Here is an 11924-nt window from a genome sequence, read left to right on the forward strand (position 1 = left end):
TTACCCCATTGTTGCGCACTGTCCACATACGTGGACAGTAAAATAACTTCTATATAAAAATCATATTTAAAAAAAAAAATCAAAATGCTTTTCAGTTTTAGGCTCATATAGAGTAATAAAATCAATATTAAAAACAATCTAGACAATTTTTTTCATAATGTGTGCATGAAAGGGTTCCATTAGGGTATCAGAGTGGTGGACATGTTCCATTAGGGTATCAGAGTGATGGACACTGTTCCATTAGGGTATCAGAGTGATGGACATGTTCCATTAGGGTATCAGATTGATGGACACTGTTCCATTAGGGTATCAGAGTGATGGACATGTTCCATTAGGGTATCAGAGTGATGGACTCACCAGTAGATGATCCCCCTGCAGCCATCTCTTCAGTTTTACTCAGATCACTCAGATGTCCTGACCGCATTCACACTGAAAGAGGACAACATGGCAGTATAATGGTGTTTAATAGTCATGTCATGTTTAAATATAACTAAATATTTTACACTTACTCATTTAGCAGACTTACAAAAATGAGGGATAATATTGAAGCTACAGTGTAGAGGAGACCTTAGGTAGGAATTAACATGGCGTCAATGATTATTATTACTAGAGGATGAGAATGCAGACGTTATGATTACTTTTCAAAGTGTAGTAGAAGAAGAAGGGAGTAGAGGAGGGAAGAGGGGCTAGTGCATGTTGGGGGTGGAGGAGAGGAGGGAAGAGGGGCAAGTGCATGTTGGGGGTGGAGGAGAGGAGGGAAGAGGGGCAAGTGCATGTTGGGTGGAGAAGAGCAAGTATCCAGGAAAAAGTGTTTTCAAGAGCTTCTTAAATATATAGTGGGTCGCACCTGCTCTGGTGGCACTTGGCAGGTTATCCCAGTTTACAGGGACTACAAATGAACAATGTCATGCAATTTATTCATCATTTCAATTTAATTGAAAATATATCATCATTTTATTCATAATACATTTGGTAGATGTATAATCCAGCTCATACAAAAACAAAGAATTAGAAACAAACAGTTTGCAAACTTATTTTCCGGTGAATCCGTTATGATTACTTATCAAAGAGTAGTAGAAGGAAACAGTGGTGGAAGAAGAAGGAAGTAGAGGAGGTTATTCCAACATAGAGGGACCACAAATTACAATAGTCTGGACTGCCGTGTGTGTGTAGGGGACAAACAACATTCCTTGGAGGAGAGCAGCGGCTGAAGGGTAACACCAGCCTTTATGAGACCATTTAAGTCGGTGGGAAAATACTATTCACAGTCATTACTTTGTAATCATTAGTGACTTGAATTTGATTCGGGCGGCCAGTGGAGCTAAAAGGACAGCGGTGTAACCTGTGGCCTTTTCGGTTGATTGAAAACCAGATGCACCATCGCATTATAGACTAACTGTAGCAGTTTCACCACACAAGCCACGAGGAGGGCAAGGCGAGAGATAACCATGGGCTGTACCAGCAGAAGCGGTCTGATTTTCTTCATATTGAATAGTGCGAAGTGGCATGACTGGGCGACAGACATATAATGGTCAGATAATGTTAGCTGGCCATCAATCATGACACCTAAGTTTCTTGCAACTTTTTAAGGGGCAATTAAGTACCAGAGTAACAATTTTGTTGATGTTGTGATGTATGGTTTGTTTGACTAAGAAGACCATAAGTTTGGTCTTAGAGAGGTTTAGGTGGTGTTTCTTCTGCAAAGTAGATGTCAGAAAGGCAATCTAAGATCTGCATGGAGGTTGTGGCATTATCAGGTGGGAAAGGAATGGGCGTTAGTTTGTTTTGAAAACTGCTGGGGACTGCCCAGGTGAAAAAGTGCACTAAAATACACTTTATTTAAGTATACTTAGGGCAACATGTGGGAACAATGAGGGATCAGCTCAGGAATCCTCAAATTGGAGAGATTGGATATATCACCAGGCCATGCAACAACAAAGTCCGATCACTCATTAATAACTCAATAAAAACTATATAACTCCCAACACATTTGATGGTTTTCACCAAATAATCATAATCATTACATATATAATATTCTAATAATATACAGTGCCCTCTACAATTATTGGCACCCTTGGTAAAGCTGAGTAAAAAAAAATCCCAGGTAACACACCCATCTGGGGCCTGTGTGAGTTGACAAGTGGTTGCCCACTGTTAATGGAAGATCATTTTGAGATTAAAGAGTGTGTGTTAGGTATTGTGTATGCACAAAGTATCAGTGGTTCACCATAAGATATTGTGCAGCCTTGTTTGGCTGTATGTTGTGGATCATTGTGTGGTTTAATGGTCCAATGCCGCTATTAGGGCAGGTCTCTCAGCAGACTGCCTGATCTTTTCCTCCAAAAATCTTAATGTACAGTAGCCCCTTGTTTTAGTGTTACCATTTACTTTGAGAAGGTCACCACCATAATCATAATCTCAGTGAATACAATACGTCAGTTTGATAGTTAACAGAAATGTTGTGATTATGACTCTCAGGCCTATGAACTATAAGATTGCCTGCAAACTGTCACCTAGGTGTGGAAGTAGATAGCAGAGGCGATTCTAGGGTCTGTGGGGGCCCCAAGCAAAAATTCCAAGGGGGCCCTACCGTAGAGATGCGCGGATGGGCTATTATTTCAACCGTAACCGCATAGCAAAACTTATCATCCATCCGCCATCCATCCGCATAAACGTTTTTTGACCAATTTTCAAATCCGCCCGCCATCCGCTGGTTGTTTTAATGTATATGGGTGATGCGGTGCTGCTGACGTGAGGCTAGAAAGCTCTTGCCTGTTCTAGAAAGACTGATCCAATGCAGCAAATATAAAAGGCTAAAGTCCTACATTGGCTATGTTGTAGCCTATCCCCAGAATATCAGCAGCAAACTCAGTCTCTGTCTCGCAAAATACTCCAAATAAAACGCAGCCTGTAGCCTACAATTGTATCATTGTAATAAAAAACGCAATTTAGCACATCATTTCAACATGCTGCTATTTAGCCTACTAATTAATGCCTATTGTACTTTATTTTTTGCAAAAAGAAAGACATCCTTAATAAAATAACAAGTCATTCACATTATAGGCTACTTTACGCACTGTAACCCACCTCACAGCAGTGCAACGTGCATGTTTACATTTTTAGTAACAAATTGCTTGCTTGCCTTACACATCTAAGTTTTCCGACTATTTTTCTTACCTTCTTTTTTTCGCTGTGGATGTTACTGAGCTTGTAGAAGTTTTAGCTCTTACGTTCTGAACATCTCGCACTGCCATTGCCCGATGTCAGTTCTGAGTCATATCACACCATAATCTGCCTCCCTTTTAAATGCCTATTCCCTGAATGGTAGGCTAAAATGACTATGTGTTTTATATATAATATCGAAACAAAATAACCCAGTCAGTCTCATCTACGAGATGTTTAGGCCTCCTCCAATACTGGCAGCTGGGCTCATAGGTTGCAGATTGGCTTAGTGGCCTACCAAGGCTCTGCAACGAGACGGGACATGGGAGATGAATCATCGGTCAACTTGCACTGTAGCCTATTCTAATTTCTTATTGCACACTGGAGAGAAAAACATGCTGGTAGGCTACGATAGGCTACTTCATTTAAACTTTGTTACCTTTAGTGTGTGTGTGTGTGTGTGCGTGCGTGCGTGAGGGGTTGCTCAGTGAAACATCGGAATACACCAATTCCGCAACACCGTCTCTGATAGATAAACAAAGCAGCATGCATAGAAGCAACTAGGCCAAACTGCCTGATTAAAATTTGACTATTTCAAAGTGTGCTCGTTTTTTTCGGATGTAGGTAACACAATTTAACAATGTATAGGCTATATTTTTTTCATTTGATTGGTTCAACCGCCACCCGCCCGAATTTAATTAAAATATTATATTTCTTCACGTCATCCGCCCGATCCGCGGTTTAACCGCGGAGTCCGCGGCTGTAACCGCGAACCGCGCATCTCTACCCTACCGACAAGTGTTATCACCATTATATTATATCACCATTAGGTTATTATGTTAAATGATAAAAATACAAAAAGCGTATTATAAAAATTCTTATATTTTGACATGTTTCTCACAAAATATAATTTTGAGTGCATGGTGTATGAACATGCTTTGCCATATAGAGAAACACACGATAGCGTTGGATTATAAACATGCTTTGCCACAAAAACAGACAAAAATTCGTAAACGTGGGGTAAGTCCAGCTATATGAGGTTATTATTTTGCTGTCACTTCGTCTGTTTTATAACCCAGAAGGATGTACTTGATATCAAATGATAGCTCTGTGTCTCTTCTTTCATCTGACGTGCGTGGCATATCTATCCGATCACGGGTCCGCGAGTAATTCAAACAAGAGTAATGGGTGTGCAGCGTTGGTTTGTGTACATGACGTTATTATTTTGCAGTTACTTCGTCTGTTTTTATAAGTCAAAAGGGTCGATATTCATGGTACCAATGTACCAATGTCTCCTCTTTCATCTGATATGCTTGCCATATATATGCGATCACGGGTTTGCGAGTAATTCAAACGATAGTAATGGGTGAGCAGGTGAACGCAGAGAAGTATAGACTGTAAATATGATGCAATTTGATTTAATTTCATGATTTTCTTTTATTTCAATACTCAGACACGTGCGTAGTCTCGTTGGAAAGCCCCACTTCTGCTCTGGCACGCAATAAAAGTTTTATCTCGCTGCAATGAACAGTTCCGGAGCAATGTAACAAAGAAGAAAGGGTGTGTTTTTTGACGCACTTTGCGTCAATCGGGCAATCTAACAAATTAACGTATGAAAGTATACTTGGTCCTTACTGCATCGCGATTAACATGTTATGGCTGACAGCCCTAATACAAACATAACGTTAACCATCTCTTTGCTTAACTAGTTGTAACTGCCGCTAGCTAGCTGAAGTTTACTGTCGTATAGATGTAGCAAACCATGTTCAATCTTTCTGCCAATTAACATTAGCCTACTATAGCTTCATTGAGTAGGCTAAATGCCAAAATCCGATGTTGATCCGTCATCACTGCACCCTCGATTGACGTTTACCACAGTTGCCTAAATATGTGCGGATTCTTTGAACTTTTTTGAACACAGATCCGCTGTTCATAAGGCCATAGCATAGGGCCTACATATGCACGTACTGTTTGTACAACAGGGCAGGAGCACGCAACATACATCATTCAATCTCTATGGACGAAATTCTCGCTTGACCCACCGGCAAACGCGCTGAGACCAGGTCGGGGGCCCCCTAGTGGGCTCGGGGCTCCAAGCAGTTGCTTGGTTTGCCTGTTGACAAGGTGCGCCTCTGAGATAGCTCATACCTGCCAACATTTGGTTTTCAAAATCCGGGACCCTTCGGGGGGGGGGGGGGGTTATGAAGACATAACTTAATTTATTGATATTTCTTTAGATTTTTTTCTGCGCTATCAACATTGCCATCCTCAGTTCGGCTTGCATCACGTTTTCTGCCTCTGTCTGTCGTGATGAAGGATGAGATCGCCTGTGTGCCCTTACTGGCCTCTTCTGCGCGATGGTGCCGCTGTGTTTTAATGTGCTGACTAATGTCATTTTCCCTCCGTGGCCTACATTAAAATCAACACGACACACCTTACAAAAAGCGTGGAGGTTGTCGATATGACTGGGTAAGATAAACGTAAATTGTTGCGTCCAACATTGCTGAAATTTACAAGTGTACTTCGGTTTCTTTGCGGGGACACCGCGACCGCCTTCACCTGCCATGTCTATCGGCTCGCTTAAACGCGACTGCGCAACTGGGTTATAGGTTGCCAGGTTAAGGTGACAAACGGGTTGAAATTGTATATGGTGTGTGTGGGTTGTGTGAATATAATGCATTTTATACAATATCTGGCAACTGGTCAACATTAGACAAACATATTGGTCCAATTCATAAAGGAGTTTGGGCCATGCAAATTACGGGAGTTTCCCGGGAGAAATAACAAACCGGGAGGGGTCCGGGAGATAGGGCTAAAAACGGGAGAAACCCGGGAAAAACGGGAGTGTTGGCAGGTATGAGATAGCTCAGTGGTGTAGTGCAAGTGCGCATGTGTACCAACGACTCTGTAGAGGAGCCGTGCAATTTGAAGAACAAATCAGTTCTCAAACTAAAGTTTTGATTGCAACAATTAGCTAGTTCATGCACCAGAGTGTAAATACTGTAGCACACATTACTATATACACCAGGGTTTAAAAAAGTTTACCGTTACCAGGCAACCCCCATGATCAGTCTCTCTCTCTCTCTCTCTCTCACACTCTCTCACACACACACACACACACACACACACACACAGGCACGTTAGGCAAAATCTCCAGCTCCAGCTCCATATGACATATGATCTACTTCACTAATTATACAAAAATTCAACCTAATCCTTCAGGGAACATTCCTAAAAGGTTTCCTGACAGTTCCACAAAACTACACCTTTAGGGAACATTCTGGGAATGTCAGTTGAAGAATAAAATTCATCCTTGATATAACCATCAGGGAACATTCCTAAAAGGTTCCCCTCACAGTTGCCCAAAACTATACCTTTAGGGAACGTTCTGGGAACGTCAGTTAAAGGATAAAAAAATGCATCCTTAAAATAACCATCAGGGTTCCCTGACAGTGGCACAAAATCAGCTGTAAGGGGACGTTCTGGAAATGTTCTCTGAAGGCTACACAGCACAATACCATTACTGTAGAGGACGTTCCCAGAATGTCTTTTAAAGGGTTCTTTAGTGTGACTTTCAGGGAACCTTTAGGGAATGGCCCAGAACGTTGCATATTTGCTGGGTTAGCTTGTGTGGTATGATCTCTGTAAATTACGCTCAATTCAAAAGTGTTTCAATCATCCCAGTTCTCCCATATGGTAGGCTAGTGGTGTCTCATTTCCAAGGGGAATTTTTTCAACCTATGTCTTGCCACTCGGTTTTGGGTAAGACGAAGAGGTAAGACAGAGAATTGGGGTTGAGCCTGGCATCGTCTGACTGATTCAGGCAGACACACAACACTGATCTCAGATCTGTCACTTCCACAGTCATCTTTTAAGGGGTCATATAATTTAAAACCGAGTTTACCTAGGCATAGTTGAATAATGGTAGTTCAGTATGTAAAATGGACATACAGGGAACCTCAAAATCCCATTGTCACCTTCCTCATATTTTAAATCTCACAACTTTAAACTGCCGCTGTAAAACGGTAAAAAAGTGTCAGAACACCCTGCATTGCTGATCTGGGGTCAGTATCCACCATCTGGCATCATCTGACTGACTCCAGCAGACACATAACAACACTGGCCGTCCCGGCCTTGCGCACTGTCGGTGCTCGGGCCCTAATAATAATCCTTACAAAAACAATAGGGCTTCGCACCTCTCGGTACCGTCGGTGCTCGGGCCCTAATAACTTTATAAGGCTAAATGTTGAAGTCATGAAGTACTGTGGCTAATACACTACACAGAATCTCGAATTTCCCCTAAAATATCTATCTATCTATCTAGAAACACATACTGACATCAGCCATTTGGAAATGGAAGGAAGAGTTTTTTTCCCTTCTTTCATTATTTTCAAAAGCATTTCACATGCCATTCCCTGACTAAATCAAAATGGCCTACACCAGAACTCCAGTGTTGTTAGAAGAAAACATTGTTGAAACAGTTTGTTAAGCAGTCACATGAAATAAGGAGGCTAACAGACAATTTGGTTTTCAATTCAACTGTTAAACAAATAAAGTTCATTTTCAAGGTATGTGACTGCTATGTGAAATTTCAAATGCCTAGCCTACACATTGCATTAGGTCTGAGCACCACTGGAGAAAACACTAACATGCAGTAAGCTAATGTTTAACTAAGTTAAGCTAACGTGTGCTTCTAACTTAGCCACAAAAGGCTGATAGGCTATATTGTGCACATAAATCATGACAAGGGAAAGAAAAAACATTTTAATATAATAAATAAATGGTTTGGTTTGTTTTGACAAGCAGAGTGTCAGGTTGAGTGCTGTGGCTGAGTTGAGGGGTGGGGCTATGTTGTCATAAAATTGCCAGCTTCGCACCTACAGGTGTCTACACAGCGATAGTTAGCTGGCGGTTTCAAAAATTCCCACTTCAGAAGCCGGTTTCAAAAGCTATTGGTTTCAGTCTCCTAAACTGCCAGTGTCGTGTACACGCAAGGCGTAACCGTTAACAAAACCTCACCGGTTTAAAAAAAAACGGTGTGTTGTAAACGGCCCCTAAAAGCACAAATCCAGCAACTGCCTCAGTAATGCAGTGAAGCATCGAGTGTATTATCTAGTAATTTAACACGACCACAACAGCTGGAATAGCATAACTAAAAATAAGGAGACTGACATTTGACCCATTTTGCAACCTATTAAACAGGACTTTTGAACAAATCACACTTCACATTTCACACTTTACTCTTAATTTTAATCAGACTGCACTTACCTCTACTCTCACAGTGCCAATGATTTCAGACCTTTGGAACCGTCACCAAGGACACCAAGGTCTCTTACTTGTCTCTGGCTATTCCTGATGGTGTTGAAAACAGGTTGAGAGTGAACTTTGGTGTGTTCTTGAATCAAGTAATCATTAACAGTTTCAGATATGATTTTTAGATCAGATTTATTCGTTGAACTCCAAGTTCTTCTACCCGCCCACACCAATGCCCACAACTGGGTAATTCTGTGTCAAATCATTACACTTTTGGACCGCATCACCACAGATTTGAATGAAACTTGGAATGCTAATTTGGGCATATGAGAAACCCATGGAACTGAAATGATGTAATATCAAAATATTTTTCAGATATACTTTTTCTGCACATAGGGGGAAATTAGTCACAGGCGGTAAGGGCCAGGCTAGGAAATTGTCCCATTTGCGCGTAAATCGAGTGTAAGCTTTTTTTTACGCACTTCAGTTACGCACCTCTGTGTTACGCATATTCTCCCATCCACGCTTCTGTCACATGCCCACAGTGCTCAGTTCCTGATCCAGTCCTAGCCCACACTGTAAAAAATAACATTACATCTTACTGCAGTAACACAAGTATACTTTACTTACTATAGGCTGACCTAGTGTTCTTACTAGAGTAACATTAGTAATGTGCCGAACTTGCATCAATGGGGTCTAAAACTTGAGATACACGAGTAAGCTTCACAACTCAGACCTGAGTAAACTGGACTCACGCAGTGCACACGCGCACAGTCAGCAGAGGGAGCATTCTGGATTCCACAACCAACGGTCGGCAGTGTTACGGTGTGGCTGACTTTTGGGATGGGAGTGTAACGCAGCTTCACCAGTGACTTGCTCTGTCCGGTAAGTTTACAGTATGTATTAATGTGTCAAATGTTTACAGTATAGGTTGAACTAACAGCATTTGTGCAAAACTGTACATTCGGTTTCATTAACAGCTGGGGTAATGTTAAGTTCAACTTGCTAAGTGGCCGATATATGCGCTAGCTGCTAACAGTTTGCAGCTAACTGATAGCAGCTATGCGAGTTAACATTGCCTCAGACCATGCAGAGCAGAAAACAAATATTCTAGGTATTCAAGCCCTTTGATATTTTTTGTTATCGAAGTTATGAGGAAGTGGTGGCGCCTGGGGTCTAGAACTAGGCTGTATACATTTGCCAATAGCAGTTGTCTTAATGAGCTCTTAATGAAGTTTAGTTCTAACGTTTCTCATGAGAAACGCTTGCTAGCATGCTAGCAGCTAAGTTGATTCAAAACAGTGTAAAGATTAAACTGTGTATGGTTTACGTCGATATTCCTACTGTATTGATAAAACAATTAGGATAATTGGACTCATAACCTTACTGACTGAGAAAGCCATGGTCTTTTATCTAAAATCTTTCGTTGTGATTTAGCAAGAGGACTTAGGTTGCAGTGTGTGGAATTTAAACGAATGTGCCGTTATTGAGGTGCAAAATGGCGTCATATAATTCCAACGTATGATTGACATTTTAAAAAATTCAGTTGCCAAATCATAATAGTTTTAGCTTAACAGTATTAATTAGGTCTCTGGAGAAATAATTTAAATTAACATTTAATGTGACAAACTTAATCAGCTGTTTTAGTTAAACATGGCCAATAGATGCATATTGATAATAATTTTGCCCTCTTTTTCTTTTTGCAGTTGGAAAACTGAAAATGCAGAGCAATGAACTGGACATGTACGTTGTGCTTGTTTGGATGTGAAGTTAGAGGTCAGTTGCTCAAACACTACAGATTGAAACATGGAGGTTACACCAGAATACGACCGAAAAAAACTGCAGAGGGTGGTGAAAACTGGCCAACGCATCACCGCTTCCTCACTCCCCTCCATCAAGGCCATCCAGGGCAAGTGATGCTTGCTTAAGGCGCGCAGCATCATCAAAGACTGTTCTCACCTCAACCACAGACTGTTCACCCCACTCCCCTCTGGGAGGCGTTACAGGTCTCTCTGCACCCGAACCAGCAGCTTCAGAGGAAGCTTCTTCCCTGCGGCTGTCACCCTACTGAACTCTAGCTCTGCATCCCGGTGACAACCAACCAACTAAGCCCCCGCCCGATGCCTCCTTGCCTGTGCCTGTTGAGGTGTCCACCATGACCATGGAAACCTTGACGGGGGACACCCACCCCCGCGGACAATTGCACTACTCTATCCCACCCATAGTGTTCTATTTATTTACAAATGTACATACTGTAATTACACTTATACATGGCATTTTCTACTGCTCTTCATACCATTCATCCTGCACATACACATATTTTTACTACTCTTATAATGCTACTGTTTCTGCACTACAGTACTGTTACCACACTGCACATAGCTGTATACTGTACATATATGTCTATATGGTTCATACCGAATATCCATATTTATTCTGCTAATACACTGCATATATTTATACCTAATTTATATTACTCTAAACCACCTTCTGTAAACCAACTGTATACTACTGTTTACACCGCATATTTCTTATCCTGTCTATGCACCACCTGTCTTTGTATATCACATTGCATTTTTCTGTTTTTTTTGCACTTCTAGTTAGACGCAAACTGCCTTTTGTTGTCTTTGTACTTGTACTCTGCAAAATGACAATAAAGTTATCTAATCTAATAGTGCCAACTATTTGTGTACATTCTGCAAGTAAACTTTACTATCCAACATAAAGTACCCTTTACAACTCAAAGTAAGGGTAACTCATTTAACAGTAGTAAATACAACTTTGTTTTAAGTAAGCTTTACTCGAGAGCATGAAGTAAACTTTACTAGTTGGAAGTAAGTAACCAGAACTTTAAAGTCTTAAGTAAGGATAACTTCTTCTAAGTAAGCATTACTTGTAGACATCAAGTAAACATAACTTGGAAGAGAAAAGTTTTGTTTACTTAACTTATTTAAGGCAACGAGTTTCCACCCTTTTTTCAAGTAACCATTACTTATTATTTTTTACAGTGCATCAAACGCAAAAAAGCCTATACCAGTTTAGCACTGGCCCACAAAATACTTTTGAACAAATCTACTTTTCACACGTTGCTCTCAGTTTGAATGAAACAGACTGCACTTACCTCTACTCTCTCAGTGATTTCAGAGCTGAACAGTCACCAAGGACATGACACTGGCAGGTTCAGAGTGAACTTTGGTGCGTTCCTGTAACAAATAATCATTAATGGATTTACAACCTACAGTGGTACCTCGTGGCCTCTTTGAATCTTGTGTCTGGAGATCCTCCCCCCCTACCACCACTAATAACCCAACACACTTAACCTGGCCCTTACCAAGAGATCCTCCTCCCCTACCACCACTAACAACCACTAACAACCCAACACACTTAACCTGACCCTTACCAAGAACCCCCCCCCCCCACCACCACCACTAACAACCCAGCACACTTTACCTGCCGTTACCATGACATCCTGTTCTATCATGTATTAGGGGCAGCCGTGGCCTACTGGT

The sequence above is a fragment of the Alosa pseudoharengus genome, unplaced genomic scaffold, assembly GCF_046254945.1.
Source record: "Alosa pseudoharengus isolate Yale_2024_CS ecotype anadromous, Long Island Sound unplaced genomic scaffold, YU_APseudo_1.1 YU_APseudo_1.1_scf_30, whole genome shotgun sequence".
NCBI classification, from domain to species: Eukaryota; Metazoa; Chordata; class Actinopteri; order Clupeiformes; family Clupeidae; genus Alosa; species Alosa pseudoharengus.